The 17,721-nt window shown below is 46.8% G+C and overlaps 1 protein-coding gene and 1 long non-coding RNA gene across 3 annotated transcripts in view; one reads left to right on the top strand and one right to left on the bottom strand.

Annotated features, from left to right (window-relative positions):
• Positions 1 to 17,721, bottom strand: part of nbr1b (NBR1 autophagy cargo receptor b) — a 609,335-nt gene that overhangs the window by 67,504 nt on the left and 524,110 nt on the right. The window lies entirely within an intron of this gene.
• Positions 742 to 14,592, top strand: LOC127531612 (uncharacterized). 2 transcript variants are annotated; one of them, XR_007938744.1, is made up of 3 exons: positions 865 to 1,147; positions 1,273 to 1,346; positions 6,814 to 14,592. It is a non-coding gene; the product is annotated as an uncharacterized LOC127531612 (long non-coding RNA). The 2 variants fall into 2 exon arrangements; XR_007938743.1 differs by lacking the exon at positions 1,273 to 1,346 and having other exon boundaries at positions 742 to 1,147.

The raw sequence follows: 17,721 nt of genomic DNA on the forward strand, positions 1-17,721 counted from the left end.
GGCCAAAAAGTTTGATTTTGGTTTCATCTGACCAGAGCACCTTCTTCCACATGTTTGGTGTGTCTCCCAGGTGGCTTGTGGCAAACTTTAAACGAGATTTTTTATGGATGTCTTTGAGAAATGGCTTTCTTCTTGCCACTCTTCCATAAAGGCCAGATTTGTGCAGTGTACGACTGATTGTTGTCCTATGGACAGACTCTCCCACCTCAGCTGTAGGTCTCTGCAGTTCATCCAGAGTGATCATCGGCCTCTTGGCTGCATCTCTGATCAGTCTTCTCCTTGTTCCAGGTGAAAGTTTAGAGGGACGGCCGGGTCTTGGTAGATTTGCAGTGGTCTGATACTCCTTCCATTTCAATATGATTGCTTGCACAGAGCTCCTTGAGATGTTTAAAGCTTGGGAAATCTTTTTTGTATCCAAATCCAGCTTTAAACTTCTCCACAACAGTATCTCGGACCTGCCTGGTGTGTTCCTTGGTCTTAAAGATGCTCTCTGCACTTTAAACAGAACCCTGAAACTATCACAGAGCAGGTGCATTTATTTTCACGGAGACTTGATTACACACAGGTGGATTCTATTTATAATCATCAGTCATTTAGGACAACATTGGATCATTTAGAGATCCTCACTGAACTTCTGGAGTGAGTTTGCTGCACTGAAAGTAAAGAGGCCGAATAATATTGCACACCCCACTTTTCAGTTTTTTATTTGTTAAAAAAGTATAAAATATCCAATAAATTTCATTTCACTTCACGATTGTGTCCCAATTGTTGTTGATTCTTGACAAAAAAATAAAATTTTATATCTTTATGTTTGAAGCCTGAAATGTGGCGAAAGGTTGAAAAGTTCAAGGGGGCCGAATATTTTCACAAGGCACTGTATGTACCGACCAGGAAAGTACGGTGTTTCTCTTACCGCAAACCGCAGAACTGAAGGTGTCACGAACGGTGGTTGGAAACCGGTGCAAGAACTCAGGTCTACAGAGGGAGAGAGTTTAGGGATTTTATTGTGAGGAAGGGAGTGGTTTGTGGAGGTTGGGTTGTCTGGGGCGCAGGGCTTGGGTCGTGGTGGTGATGGGGTGAAGATTTCTTTATGGCTGGGGTTTGAGGTTGGTCTTCGGCTGTGGTCTTCTCTTGGCTGTGATTCTTGGTTTGGGCTTGGCTGTGGTTTTCTCTTGGCGGAGACTCTGGGTTCTTGGTTTTGGCTGTGGATCTCTTTTGGCTGAGGTTCTAGGCTTGGACTTGGCTGTTGAATTCTCTTGGCTGAGGTTCTAGGTTTGGTCTTGGCTGTAGACTTCACTTAGCTGTGGAGGTTTGGTCTTGGCTGTAGACTTCACTTAGCTGTGGAGGTTTGGTCTTGGCTGTAGACTTCACTTGGCTGTGGTTCTGGGCTTTGGTCTCGGCTGTGGTCCCCTCCTGGTGGTGAATCTCGGCTGGGTTCTGGCTGTGGATGGCTGAGGGGTGATCTAGGAATCCGTTGTGCTGAGCAGAATGAACTGTAGTAGAAGACAAAGGTAGAAGAGGTTTACTGTTCAGAGAATTCAAATCTGACCTCAGAGTTCTAGGCAAAAATAGCGAAACTTGACTTGGTCGGCTGGAGAGTCACTAACTTGGTAGTCATATAACAATCCGGCATCGAATGAGTGTCTGAACCGGCTTTTTATTGTCAGAGATGTGTGATGATGAATCGGAGACAGCTGCTCAGCCAGAGCTGCACCCTTGATGAGGAGAGTGGCCTCAGCTGAAGCTGAAGCCACTCTGACCTACTTAGGAGAGCGAGAGAGAGAGAGAGAGAGAGAGAGAGAGAGATGGACCAAAGCACAGCATAGACAACAGGAACATGGCACCAAACAAAGCCTGGCATGGCACATAATAAAATAAGGCAGCAGACAAAAACCTGACCAGGCAGGACGAGAGTCATGACAGTACCCCCCCCTCAACGGGCGCCCCTTGGCGCCCCACCGGGCCTGCCAGGGTGGGCGCGACGGAAATCCCGAATGAGGGAGGGGTCCAGGATGCGGGACCTGGGAACCCACATCCGTTCCTCCGGGCCATAACCCTCCCAGTCAACTAGATATTGCAGACCCCGGCCCCGACGGCGGACATCCAGCAAACGAGACACAGTGTACACGGGATCGCCGTCCAGCATGCGAGGAGGCGGGGGGTCCGGCACGGGAGGAGCCAGCGAGGCTTCTTGAACCGGTTTGAGCTGGGACACATGGAACGTGGGGTGGATTTTCATAGACCGAGGTAAGGTAAGACGGACGGCGACAGGATTTATGATCTTGGAGACAGTAAAGGGACCAATGAACCGAGGAGACAACTTCTTGGGACAGGCACGAAGGGGAAGATGTTGGGTCTTCAACCAGACCTTCTGACCAGGGGCGTAGATCGGCGCCTCAGACCGATGACGATTAGCCTGATCCTGGGTGCGTCGGGACGAACGGAGCAGGGCGGCACGTGCCCGTCTCCAGGTGCGTGCACACCGGCGGAGATGGGACCTGACGGAGGGTACCTCAATAGCCTTCTCCTGATCCGGAAACACGGGAGGTTGGTAACCATAGACGCACTGGAACGGGGAGAGACCTGTAGCGGCACTGGGGAGGGTGTTATGGGCGTACTCCACCCAGGGGAGTTGTTTGCTCCAAGAACCCGGATCCTTTGATGACACACATCTAAGGGCCGCTTCCATAGACTGGTTCAGCCGCTCCGTCTGGCCATTACTCTGGGGGTGAAAACCAGAAGATAAACTGACCGTGGCCCCGAGGGCAGAACAAAAAGACCTCCAGACCGCCGATGTAAACTGTGGCCCTCGGTCCGACACTATGTCTCGCGGGAGGCCATGGGCACGGAAGACATGGTGAACCAACAAATCAGCGGTTTCTCTGGCCGAGGGAAGTTTCGGCAGAGGAACCAAATGAGCAAACTTAGAGAATCGATCAATAATAGACAATATGACAGACTGACCGTGGGATGGAGGTAATCCAGTGACGAAGTCCAAAGCGATATGCGACCAGGGCCGCCGTGGAATGATCAAAGGATGAAGGTGACCAGGAGCAGACGCGGTGGAAGTCTTATTTTGGGCACAGACGGAGCAAGCTGCCACGAAGTGATGACAGTCTCTCGCCATAGAAGGCCACCAGAACCGCCGCTTCAGGTTCGACAGAGTCCTAAACTCCCCTGGGTGGCAGGCAAACTGGCTGGAGTGGCCCCACTGCAGAACCTCCGACCGAGCTGCTTCAGGGACAAACAAGGTTCCTGGAGGACCGGCTTCGGGAAACACTTGGTCTTGCTGAGCTCTCTTGACCACAGACTCAATATTCCACGTGAGGCAAGCCAGGTGACAAGGAGACAGAATGGGTTCTGGCTCCTTTGGATAAACCTCCTTGGAGGAGATACGGGACAAGGCATCGGGTTTTCCATTGCTGGAACCTGGACGATAGGCTAGGGTGAACTGGAACCGGTCAAAAAACAGAGTCCACCTGGCCTGCCTCGGGTTTAGTCTCTTGGCGGACCGCAGATACTGGAGGTTTTTGTGGTCTGTCCATACCATAAACGGCACCTCTGCTCCCTCCAGCCAGTGCCGCCACTCCTCCAGTGCCATTTTAACGGCCAACAGCTCCCGGTTGCCAACGTCATAGTTTCTCTCCGCTGGGGAGAGCTTTCGAGAGAAGAACGCACAGGGGTGTAGCTTCCCATCTCCACCTGCACGCTGGGACAACACCGCTCCTACTCCGGTGTCTGAGGCGTCGACCTCCACGATGAACTGTTGAGTGGGATCTGGCTGGACAAGAATAGGAGAGGAGACAAATTTAGACTTCAATGTAACAAATGCATGATTAGCAGCAGGGGACCAAACGAACGGACGGGTATTGGACGTGAGCGCGGTGAGAGGGGACGCGATTTGACTGTAGTTTTGGATGAAGCGGCGGTAGAAGTTGGCGAAGCCCAGGAACCGCTGAAGCTGTTTGCGATCCCTGGGCTCCGGCCAATCAACCACCGCCGCAACCTTGGCTGGATCCATCCTGACCTCCCCCGCGGCAATGATGTAACCCAGGAAGGCCACCGACGACACGTGAAACACACACTTCTCAGCTTTAACGAAAAGCCGGTTCCCGAGCAATCGCTCGAGGACCGCCCTCACGTGCCGCCGGTGCTCCCCCAGGCCGCGGGAGAAGATCAGGATGTCATCGAGGTAAACGAATACGCACCGGTTCAAGAAGTCCCTCAAAACGTCGTTCACAAGGTGTTGGAAGACAGCCGGAGCGTTCGTCAATCCAAAAGGCATGACACAATATTCAAAATGGCCAAACGGAGTGTTAAATGCTGTCTTCCACTCGTCCCCCTCCCGTATCCGTACCAGGTGATAAGCGTTTCTCAGGTCTAATTTAGAGAAGATTGTGGCGCCGTGTAAGGGAGTGAAAGCGGAGTCAATTAGCGGCAACGAATATTTGTTGCGAACCGTGATGTCGTTCAGTTTCTTGTAATCGACGCACGGCCGGAGTCCGCCATCTTTCTTTCCTACAAAAAAGGTACCCGCCCCGACTGGAGAAGTGGACGGGCGAATCAACCCGGCTGCCAGTGACTCCCTGATATAAGTCTCCATTGCCGATTTCTCCGGCTTTGAAAGGTTATATAACCTGCCACTTGGTAGAGGAGCGCCCTCCACCAGATCTATCGCACAGTCGTAAGGCCTGTGAGGAGGTAGAGACATGGCCCGGTCTTTATTAAAAACGTTCGCTAGGTCATGATACTCTGAAGGTACGGAGGTTAGATCGGGGTTAACAGCCAGAGTTCTTGGTTCTGGACCGCCGGGGGTCTGAGCTGACACCAGGCATGTTGCATAACAGTCTGTACTCCAAGATAAAATCTTCCCTAATCTCCAGTCTATCTGGGGGTTATGCATACTTAACCAAGGATACCCTAGGACCACTGGTGAATTCAAACCAGATATCACAAAAAACGAGAGCGTTTCCACATGGTTACCTGAGGTCCTGAGGGTAACCGAAATGGTTTGGTCACTGACCTGGGCTAAACGACGTCCGTTGAATGCTAATGCACATAGAGGGGTTTTAATTGGTACAGTAGGTAAAGACAATCGTCTGACTATGGATACATCAATAAAGTTTCCCTCAGCTCCAGAGTCAATAAGTGCTTCCACTGGAATCTGATGCCCCTTCCATTGAAGAGAGGATGAAACCTGGAGGTGTGTCAGAGGGGGGGAGACGGACGTCTGGCTCACCCGGATCTCCCCAGACCGAGGTGAGCCGGGTCTTTTCCCGGCCGGGATGGGCATGCGGCCACTAGGTGACCCCTCTCACCGCAGTAAAAGCATGCTCCCCGCTTCAGGCGCTCAGCTCGTTCTTCGGGAGAGAGGTGGGCTCGTCCGAGCTGCATGGGCTCCTCTCCCCCTACCGGAAAGGACTTGGTCGAAGAGCTTGCTCGTGGTTGTGGAGGAGAGGATACCGCCGGGCTGGAATCCCTAGGTCGTGGACTGAGACAAGGTTGAACAGCGAGGGAAGGACGAGACGCCTGGAGGTGGGTAAGTCTTTTTTCTCTCCTCCGTTCTCGCAGCCTATTGTCCAGGATGATAGCTTGGTCTATGAGTATGTTCAGATCCGCCGCTTCTTCTCGGCGGGCCAATTCGTCTTTTAATTCCTCGTTAAGCCCGCGAAGAAACTGGTACCGGAGAGCAGAGTCATTCCAGTCCACCTCCGCCGCTAAAGTCCTGAACTCCACGGCATAGGTGGCCACACTTTGTCCTCCCTGTAATAAGTTGCCCAGCCTCTTCATGGCATCCGCTCCACGAACTGGATGGTCAAATGCGCGTTTCATCTCTTTGGTGAATGCAGAGTATGAAGCGCAGGCGGGTCTCTTGTTCTGCCAAACAGCCGATCCCCACCGAAGCGCCGAACCGGTCAATAGGCTCAAGGTGTAAGAGATCTTCTGTTCGTCAGTGCGGTACCTCTGAGGCTGTGCGCTAAAAACTAATGATACCTGCATCAGGAAATCTCCGCAGGCTCCCTGGTCTCCTGCGTAGCGAGCTGGGTCGGGTATCTTGGGTTCCGGGAACCAATTCGGGGCTAAGGCGGCATCTTCATTGCTGGGCGAAGGTGGGTTCGGCGGAGGGACTGGAGGAGGCTGCGGGTTGGAGAGCTGTGCAAGAGCGGAGGTAATCTGGAGCAACTGTGCCGTCATGTTTCCAAACTGATCGTTCAGAAGTCGACTCGTTGCTCCAAGTTCCTGAAGCGCTTGGCCATGTTGTTCCAATACCGTGGGAGCTGTGGTCACCTGAGTCATCTGGTCTGACAGGGACTGGAGTTGGGCTGATACCTGGTTCCCCGCTTCCACTAGATTCCTCAGGGTTCTACTGTGTTGTCCTAAAAGGTGACCATGGGCGGACACTGCCTGAAAGACCTGGGCGGGGGTTGGTTCCTCTGGACCTGAGTTCTCCGCTTCCATGTTGGCCGGATTGTTCTGTCACGAACGGTGGTTGGAAACCGGTGCAAGAACTCAGGTCTACAGAGGGAGAGAGTTTAGGGATTTTATTGTGAGGAAGGGAGTGGTTTGTGGAGGTTGGGTTGTCTGGGGCGCAGGGCTTGGGTCGTGGTGGTGATGGGGTGAAGATTTCTTTATGGCTGGGGTTTGAGGTTGGTCTTCGGCTGTGGTCTTCTCTTGGCTGTGATTCTTGGTTTGGGCTTGGCTGTGGTTTTCTCTTGGCGGAGACTCTGGGTTCTTGGTTTTGGCTGTGGATCTCTTTTGGCTGAGGTTCTAGGCTTGGACTTGGCTGTTGAATTCTCTTGGCTGAGGTTCTAGGTTTGGTCTTGGCTGTAGACTTCACTTAGCTGTGGAGGTTTGGTCTTGGCTGTAGACTTCACTTAGCTGTGGAGGTTTGGTCTTGGCTGTAGACTTCACTTGGCTGTGGTTCTGGGCTTTGGTCTCGGCTGTGGTCCCCTCCTGGTGGTGAATCTCGGCTGGGTTCTGGCTGTGGATGGCTGAGGGGTGATCTAGGAATCCGTTGTGCTGAGCAGAATGAACTGTAGTAGAAGACAAAGGTAGAAGAGGTTTACTGTTCAGAGAATTCAAATCTGACCTCAGAGTTCTAGGCAAAAATAGCGAAACTTGACTTGGTCGGCTGGAGAGTCACTAACTTGGTAGTCATATAACAATCCGGCATCGAATGAGTGTCTGAACCGGCTTTTTATTGTCAGAGATGTGTGATGATGAATCGGAGACAGCTGCTCAGCCAGAGCTGCACCCTTGATGAGGAGAGTGGCCTCAGCTGAAGCTGAAGCCACTCTGACCTACTTAGGAGAGCGAGAGAGAGAGAGAGAGAGAGAGAGAGAGAGATGGACCAAAGCACAGCATAGACAACAGGAACATGGCACCAAACAAAGCCTGGCATGGCACATAATAAAATAAGGCAGCAGACAAAAACCTGACCAGGCAGGACGAGAGTCATGACAGAAGGTCCTGCTGAAGGAGAAGAGGAGGGTTTTTGGATCTGGGGAAAAAGAGGTGCTGAGCAGGGTGCAGAAGGAGATAAAGAAGAAGATCAAGGCAGACAAGGCCAGCTACAGGACCAAGATGGAATCTCACCTGGAGAACAATAACACAAGGGAGGTCTGGAGAGACCTGAGATCCATCTCTGGTTACAGCAGAGACCATGAGAGGGGAGCTGCAGCAGGAGACCGGGAGTGGGCCAACGAGCTGAATCTGTCCTTTAACAGATTTGATTCTACTCCTACTTCTCCCCCTCTCATCAAAGCACTGACCAGCCAGCTCCTTCTTCACACCTCAGTTCTATACCACCACCACCACCACCCCTCCTCCTCTCCCCATCCTCCACCACGTCCAGACTCCACATACAGCCCCATCACCCTTCTTCATCTCATCCCTCACCACCACCATCACCCCTCCCCCGTCACCCTCCTCCACCACCCCCGGCCTCTCCATAGCAGCTGATCAGGTGAGAAGTGAGCTTTAAAAGATCAAGACCAGAAAGGTCGAAGGTCCTGATGGAATCAGCTCCAGCCTCCTTAGAGACTGTGCAGACCAGCTCTGTCAGGTGCTGCTGCACATCTTTAACCTGAGTCTGAAGAGGGTTCCAGTGTTATGGAAGACTTCCTGCCTGGTTCCTGTCTTAAAGACCAGGAAACCCCAGGGATCCTAACCACTTCAGACCTGTGGCTCTCACTTCGCATTTGATGAAGACCATGGAGAGGATCGTCCTCAAGAACCTCCATCCCCAGGTGAGCCAACATCTGGATCCACTGCAGTTCGCATACCAACCGAACATTGGAGTGGACGATGCAGTCTTCTATCTGCTGCACAGATCGCTGACTCACCTGGAGAACATCGGCAGCACTGTGAGGGTCATGTCCTTTGACTTCTCCAGTGCTTTCAACACAATCCAGCCTTCTCTGCTCAGGGTGGAGCTCGAAGGAGCGGGAGTAGACTGTCACCTGGCTGCTTGGACCATCGACTACCTCACCAACAGACCACAGTACGTGAGACTTCAGGACTGTGTGTCTGATGTGGTAGTCAGCAGTACTGGGGCCCCACAGGGGACAGTGCTCTCCCCCTTTCTCTTCACCCTGTACAAATCCGACTTCCACTACAACTTTGGGAGCTGTCACCTCCAGAAGTTCTCCGATGATACAGCCATTGTCAGGTGTCCAAAGTTGTTTCAATCAATCCACTGGACTTTAAGAAAGTTCCTTGAAGATGTTTCACCTCTCATCCAAGAGGCTTCTTCAGTTCTGGTGGTGGTTGGTGTTGCCTCAGCTGTTAAACCTCTGTGAAGTGTGGTCAGGGCTATTATTGTTCCAACAACCATTACCAAGACCCGTCTGACTACTCAACGATGTTCTTTGGGAGTATCGGTGGGTGTCGTTGAAATGCACAGATGTCACTAAGCCCTCGTATGCTAATGGTGGTCATTAGGATGAGTGAATCTGCTGAGTAGTTCTTTTGGGGAGTTTTGAAAGGACCTGATTGTAAATTGGCGAAAGATGATGTCGCAGACACCCCCCCCCCCACATTCAGAGATGGCTTCTCTACTCTGACATGGATGGCTTCTTTCACTCCTCTCTTAAACCATTTGTCCTCCCTGTCCAAAATCTGAATATTGGTGTCCTGAAATGAGTGTCCCTCTTCCTTAAGGTGAAGGAAGACTGCTGAATCCTGTCCTGAGGAATTGGCTCTCCTGTGTTGAGCCATGCACTTGTTAAGTGACTGTTTGGTTTCCCCTATGTAGAGATCTGAGCATTCCTCACTGCATTTAACTGCATACACCAGGTTGCTCTTCTGGCTGTGTGGTGTGGGGTCTTTTGGGTGGACCAGTCTTTGCCTGAGGGTGTTATTTGGCTTAAAAAAGACAGGGATCTGGTGTTTGTTGAAAATCCTCCTCAGTTTTTCAGACACTCCAGACACATACGGGATCACTATGTTGTTGCGCCTGCTCTCCTTCTCTTCTGTCTTCACTGGGTTGTTCTCCTTTCTGGATCTTGTGTGAGCCTTCACAAAGGTCCTGTCAGGATATCCACAAGTTTTCAGTGCCCCTTTCAGGTGTTTGTGTTCTTTTTCCTGGCCTTGGGTACTTGTGGGTAACTTGTCAGCCCTGTGTTGCACGGTCCTCATGACTCCTAGCTTGTGCTCCAGTTGATGGTGAGAGTCAAAAAGCAGGTACTGGTCCATGTTTGTTGGTTTCCTGTATACCCCAACACTCAGACTTCTGTCCTCTTCTATGCAGACCCCACAATCCAAAAAGGGCAAAATATTGTCCTTTACATCCTCTCTGGTGAACTTGATGTTGTTGTCCACAGAGTTGATGTGTTCGGTGAAAGTTTGCACCTCATAGATTCTGATCTTGACCTATGTGTCGTCCACGTATCGGAACAGCTGTTGTGAGAGCCAAAATAATCCACCTTTTTTCAAAATATGAAAAGTCATTGTCCTGAAGCTCCATGGTCAATCCCAACTTAGACAGTTTTACAGATGAAACTTTTTGAAACTTTGAAACTTTTGTGCAGGACTTCAAATATAATCTGCTGGATGTTGTTTAACCAATCTTTAAATGCGGGACATGTCCAGAGAATATGGAGTATAGAGGCACCATTTCCACCGCATTTCCATCAAGAGTCTGCTGGTATCACGTTGCATTTGTGATGTTGTTCTGGTGTCCGATGCCATCTGTGTATTATTTTTAGTTGAATTAACCTATTACCCATTTCTTTGTACATTGTGTTGATATTCTTTCAACATGATTCCCAATCCTCAGGAGGATATGTCCACCTCCATATCCCCTGCCCAGTGTTTCTTGACTAAAGGGTCACTTAGTTGTTCCTATAACAGATTGTTGATCTTACAGGTAATGCCCCTGAGCTTGATTTAGTCAGCAGCTCTTCAATTGGGCTACCCATAGGGCAGGTAAGCTGGCCTCCTAACCATTTAGCCAGGGCACTTCGTATGTGGACAGACCTCCAGTACTGATTATGTGGCAATTTATATCTATCCATTACTTGGTTAAAACTTAAGAACTGTTTGGTATTGCTGTCGAATAAATGTAAAATATAGATTTTCCCTGTCTTTTTACAAATAGTCCAGTTAACTGTTTTTTCTCCAATTAGAATTCGCTTATTATTCCATAGAGGTGCATGAGGGTATCTGAAGAAGTCCCAACGGCCTGCTTTATGTAGTTTATGCCACATTAATTTAATGTTGGCAATAATGGGGTTATCATTCTGTAATGGTAGTTTTGTGCCAAACAACTCAGACCAAGGGGATAGCCCTCCACTAGCTTCAGCCTCTATTTGGAACCAACTTGGCCTATCTTCTACCTTGTCACTAGGTAGCCATGTCCTTATGTGCTTCATATTAAAAGCCCAGCAGTACCATCTAAAACTAGGAAGTGAGAATCCCCCTCTCTTTGTGTGGGCCTGTAGTTTCCCTACCCCAGAGAAAGTCTAAAATGAGAGTGTCAAGATTCTTAAAGTGGGACTCTGGGATATTCAGAGGAAGTTGAGATACCATTTAATAGATCACAGGTGCAGTCATCATTTTAATGGAGTTTATTTTTCCCCCAGAGTGAAAGATGGATTTTAGTCCACCTACTAAAGTCTGATTTCATTTTCTGAAGCAATGAGTTGATTTTTCTCTCAGACTATATCTTTATAAGCTGGAGTTATTTGAATGCCCAAATATTTGATGCCTTTCAAAGCCCAGCGAAATTTCCACTGGTGGAAGAGGGTATGGGCAGTAACCTGATATAGGCATGGCCTCAGACTTGTCCCAATTAATGCGATATCCAGATAATAGCATGAACTCCTCAATACAGTTTAATAATGTGGGTATGGATTTTTCTGGTTGCGTTAGTAGCACTAACATGTCATCTACATACAGTAAAAATTTGTGATGTACACTGCCCACTATGATCCCGTGTATATCTAAATGGTTCCTCAATTTCTGTGCTAAAGGCTCCAAGGCAAGCACGAACAAGCATGGACTCAAGGGACAGCCCTGTCTCGTGGACCTATACAGTTGGAATGGATTAGATATAAGACCATTTGTTAAAACACGGGCATAGGGGGTATCATATAAGGTTTTGATCCATGTTATAAAATTTTGTCCTAAACCAAATCTTCTGAGTGTTTCAAAAAGATAACTCCACTCTACACAGTCAAATGCCTAGCATCGTCTAGTGACAAAGCAATTGTTGGATGGGTGGAGTCATATGCTAAATACTGTAAATTGATCAGTCGCCTAATATTATCAGAGCTATAACGATTTGGGATGAAACCTGATTGATCGATGTAAATTACACTCCCAATGACTTTTTTCGTATTATTTTTATTAATGGATTAGCAATAACAAAAAGAAAACAATCATATCTCCCACCCCATACTCAATCCCACACTCCCCCCTACAAAACAAAACCAAAAAACCCAACATAGAAACCAATACGCCCACACACGCACTTCTGACTGATGAGGAGAGGTTCAGATTAAAAAAAAAAGGGAATTCATAATTTCATAATACCTCTTGACAAGGGCACAACAATAAGCCTTCCATGACAATTGTAGCATAACCACTGAAGTGATTATATTTGCACTTGTTAAAATAAAGGGGCACCACTTCAGTTTACCTGAGGAAAATTATCAATTTAAGTAAGAATCTCAAGGAGACTCGAATTGAGATATAATTGGTCAGTCTGATATCTGGAAGTCTAGAATTCTCAGTTGAAATTGACCTCAATTCTCACACACAGAAAATGCACAAGACCATGGATTGGTCTAAATGAAAATATTTATTAACTATCCTACCAAAACAATATAGGTGAGCTATATGCAATGAAAAATGCAATATGTGTGTACGTGCGTGTGTGTGTATGTATGGGTGTGAGCGTGTGAGTTTGTGTATGTAGGTGTGTGTGTGTGTGAATCAGATTCAAATCAGCATATTAAACCCAGATAGCAAAATTCTTCTGGCCCATATCTGGCCCACATTCCGTTTGGAATGATGGCACTTGGGCGGTCCACTCTTGTTTGCCACAAGTGGGCCAAAACCAAGCCATCACATTGCCGGATGTAAACCAGAAGCATACCAAATGACCCAGCACTCAACCAGACATGGGCCACTGTACATCTTCTTTCTGGCCCATATCTGGCCCAAACCTGGCACGTTCATCTGGCCCACATTCCGTTTGGAATGATGGCACTTGGGCGGTCCACTCTTGTTTGCCACAAGTGGGCCAAAACCAAGCCATCACGTTGCCGGATGTAAACCAGAAGCATACCAAATGACCCAGCACTCAACCAGACATGGGCCACTGTACATCTTCTTTCTGGCCCATATCTGGCCCAAACCTGGCACGTTCATCTGGCCCACATTCCGTCTGGAATGATGGCACTTGGGCGGTCCACTCTTGTTTGCCACAAGTGGGCCGAAACCAAGCCATCACATTGCCAGATGTAAACCAGAAGCATACCAAATGACCCAGCACTCAACCAGACATGGGCCACTGTACATCTTCTTTCTGGCCCAAACTTGACACGTTCATCTGGCCCACATTCCATTTGGTATGATGGCACTAGGGCGGTCCACTCTTGTTTGCCACAAGTTGGCCAAAACCAAGCCATCACATTGCCAGATGTAAACCAGAAGCATACTAAATGACCCAGCACTCCACCAGACATGGGCCACTGTACATCTTCTTTCTGGCCCATATCTGGGCCACATTCCACGTTCATCCGGCCCACATTTCGTATGGAATGATGGCACTTGGGCGGTCCACTGTTGATAGCCAAAGTGGGCCAAAAAGAAGCCATCACATTGCCAGATGTAAACCCAAAAGCATACCAAATTACCAAAACCTCGACCTGATTTGGGCCATTGTACATTTGTATTCTGGCCCACACTAAGAATTTGGTCCACATACCACACTGAATAATGGCACTTGGGTGTTAACACTTGCCTAGCCATGATGCTACATATCAACAGCTGGCCAACTCATCCAAATTAAAGACAATTAGCTCTTAGTTTCAGCCATAACTGGAACACATTCTATGACCTTGTCTAACCTGCACACCTCATGAGTCACAATTAAACCATTACAATGTTTTATGTCAAATATAAACGAATAGAATAAATCCGAACTGGTATGAATTTGTGGCTATATGCCATTAAGTTACCCTCAGACAGAGTGTGAATGCCGGCTTGTCAGTGGTTGCATCTTGTTGGGACACATCAGGGGGTCTAAGATGCTGCATCAATGACGAAGAAACCTACTGAAGAACTGAAGAAATTATCAAACTCAAGAAACAACTGGTGACAGTAGAGGACAACAATTTTTATTTATTTTTATTCTAAAAGTAAAACAGTTCAAACAAAGTCAGTGGAGTGAACTGAAAAAAATATGAACTATAAAAGCACAAACAAACATGAAACAGTAATAAACAGTAATAACATGAAACAATAGAAGACTGGACCAATTAAAAGGAAAAAATGACTCCTCATCTGGCTCGTCTTCTCTTGGTGTTGGCCCTTTAAAAAGAAAAAAACAAGAAGTTCACACTTTGACACTGTTCAGCAGTACTATGGCTATTAAACATGGTGGCAGTGAAGTACAAAATAAACATATCAGGACACCAAGCAAAAAAGCCCCTGAAGAATAATATAAACATTCTACAATACTGTATTGATGTTTTTCAAAAAAAATCCATAGCTTGTTTTAAATTACAATTAATCTGCAGCTATAGTAAATATTATGTCTGCTATATCATGTTATATCAGATTGTCTGATTTACAGGGGTAGATGGTGATTAATTTCTAATATTATGCCAAAGTAAGCACTATACTCTATAAGAATATGGCCAAGGCTGTCAGTTGGAAGCAAATCCATCTCATGGCATGAAGAGAGCAATTCACCCACGACGTCATAAAAATATTCCATAACTGAGGCAGTTCTGTTCAGTTCTTATTTTGTCCAGTTCTTATTTTGTCCACTATTGTCTTATATTGTCTGACTTTCTCTGCCAGTACTTTGAATGTTTAATGGTTAATGTTCAATAAAGGCATGAAATACTGGTATAACAATTGTGTGGGCTTAGGTTAAACATACTGGGCTCTATATTCGTGACTCGCGGGCGGCAAGGAGCAAATCCAGCGCAAATCAGGTCCTCCTCACCAAGTGTGGATTTTGAGCCCATTTTGCAAATTGGTGAGCTGCGCAGTGGGGCACAACTTCCCATCTCAGTCCTTCCCACTGGTGCAAACGGTAAAGAGGGAGGAGAGAGGCATGGAGTAGTTTAACCACAGACGAGTCCAGCTTCTACCAAACACATCAGCTAATTTTTTTCTGAGTGCTCTGAGATGTGAGCTGGTAAATGTCTCCCCTGTGGGACCATGAAGTTCATTTGGATGATGGTAGACAAAACTCAGGAAACAATCAAGTCTCCCTTTTCTCATTTGAAAATTGGAACTCATAAAAATGTCAGTTAATGTGTGAGATGTGCACACACTGCTCCACCAGTCCACAAATTTACCACTGCCCCAAAACCTAACCATGTTGGAATTGGTGAGCTTTCACTTTCTGTGCCGCTGGCAAGTACGAATTTATCAATATGCCAGCTGTACGGTGTAATTTTAGGACATCCTCAGGTCTCAGGATGCGATATCAGTTATCAGGAAAACTTCTGTCATTTTTCAGATGAAACGGCGTTGACACCTTCTTTCAGTGCGTGGCCACACGCACTGAAAGGAGACGCATCTGAAGCTCAAATAGAGGAGTAACAATGGTCTGAGCCTGGACCTGCAGAGAAGATGGACCTCCATCATTTCTAATCATCTCACCCTGGATTCATAAGAGACATTTTCAGAGGAAAAACAGTTTCAGACATCAGTTAACCAATTTACCAAACTGCCTGCTTGTGGGGCTGCGCCTCACCTTATTAACACTGCACAGGTTGTGCAGACAAACATTTGCCAGTTTGAACTTGAACTACTAAAACAACCCCCTATGTAAATTTGTGTATCCCAGTTTGGGAATCACTGAAGTATATTACTTATCTAATGAACATTTAATGCAGAAAACTATTCCAAATAGTCCATATACTCGTCTTGGCACCGTATATTGCAAAACAGGCTTTGTAGCTGACTTACGCAAGTGCTGTGAGGCCCGCTTTTTCTCCTCCCGCTCTCTCCTTCCGTCATCTCGGTCTCCAGAAAGATGAAGCCATCTTTTTATGTATGCCTCCACTTCCTGGTCCGTTGCACTGGCAGTAAGTCGATTGTTTCTCACCGTTGCTAAAAATGGGGAAACTATGGAAGCTCTTGATAGAACAAAGTGACAAACAATGGTGAAAAATGATGAGAAAAGCAGCATGGCCTGCTACTATATTGACCCTTACATAGTATAACAAGAATTTCTTTCTCTTGTTAAACCTGAAAAATTAAGGCTGTCCTATATTCAGAGTCTATACTTTTCAGTGTTTGTTATAAATAGGCTTCACTGGGGTGGCCCACCCAGGTAAACCAATTCATTTGTCACATAGTAGATAATATAACCTCCAATTAACACTTACCAGTTAGTACATCTTTAAGCTGCAGTCTGTGGAAAGCAGTTTTTCCATTTATTCCACGCCAGTTCAGCAGCTTTGCCAGCGAGTTTGTGAAGCAGTGCTTCATCAGTCGCCACACTGTCTTTCGTGTCAATGCCACCAATGACACTCAAAGTAGTAATCTTGGGGTGAAAAAAACACATACATACACATACATGATTTATATGTACAGTAGTAGCTGTACCACAGTTTAACCTGCTTAGCCCCAGCCCCTTTTAAGCCTTTCTGCATCGAAAATGACCCATAAAGAAAAGAGTGCATCTCTGCAACCACAAGGTCTATTTGAAAAATGTTGGTGTCATAATGAAAGGAAGACTTGAGAGATTTGTCCAGATGTGTAATTATCAGTATATGCATTACTGGGACAGAGTAAATGAAGATAGAAGTCAGAATAATCTGAAAATATCATCCTTGCCTAAAAAAAAAAAAGCAAATAAAATGTGACTATATCTCTCAGAAATGATGCTGAAGTGGCTGCAGAACTCTAAAAATGAATAATAAATTATTTTTACATCCTCTCTGCAAAGGATTATTGTTATAAAGTGATGCAGAGCAAAATTAGAGAGGTTTGATAACAATATAATTAGGCAAGGATGTTGAAAAACAGTGCATATTGAGCCAAAGATCAAATATATATGTATTTTGTCAAATAAAAGACAAATTTAAGAAATTAAGTGTTTAAATTGCATATTTTTGTGCTGCTGTGTCGAGGAGCTTTTCTCCTGAGCCCTAGCAGACCCAAATTTGGGCCCTATGGGGCTACAGCAGTTAAGAAAATGGGTTTTGGACTAAATAAATCCATGATATTCAGTAAGTCACCCCAGTTTGCTGTTTCCCAAAGTAAATAATGTAGAAAATCCTCCCTCTAATAAAAAGTATTGTTTGAGTGAGCAATACAGTACCATTTTCTTTTAAAGGTCTGGCTCCTCCCTCAGACGCTTTTCCACAGCCAGAAGAGATGCCACATCTTTCAGTGGGAGCATGTCATGTTCAAGGGCCTCCTGATCACCACTAGGTTCTCCTTGAAGTTTCTGCATGGTCATTTGAAGAACCTTCAGTTGATCCATAATCATTTCCTGATTTGTGAGGAGCCTACGCAGAAGAACTAAAAATAATGACATAAAATTACAAAAGGCACTGTAAGGTGATTCCTATTGTATAGAGATGGAAAAAAGACAGAGAGCCGCTACGTGCATTATGTGACTGCAAATGTGTGCAAATGTGACTACTGTTGAGCCAAGTTTGAAGCACCTGTGGTTGCCGATCTTCTGGATTCAACTGTAATTGAATTTCCAGGACTGGCCAGAGGGGGTCTCGGCTCAGGACTTATCACTCGTGGCTGTGGTTCTGGACTCTCTACCACTGGATGTCTGGAGAAAGGATTTGAGGCCTGCCGCTGCATTGTTGACTTTCTATCAAAGCCTGGTCCTGGTATCTTTGGGGCTGGAGGCAACTTTCCAGAATAGTTGATGGATGAACGTTCATCGCTGTCACTTTCAAATCGAATGTTTGGTCTTATGTATGAGGAGAGGAGAGGAAGAATTTGAAGTAATTGTGAGAGACAAACAAGAATAAAGCATTTGTCATCAGTAACTTGTTGCACTAA

This window comes from Acanthochromis polyacanthus, chromosome 21 (genome assembly GCF_021347895.1).
Source record: "Acanthochromis polyacanthus isolate Apoly-LR-REF ecotype Palm Island chromosome 21, KAUST_Apoly_ChrSc, whole genome shotgun sequence".
Lineage (NCBI taxonomy): Eukaryota > Metazoa > Chordata > Actinopteri > Pomacentridae > Acanthochromis > Acanthochromis polyacanthus.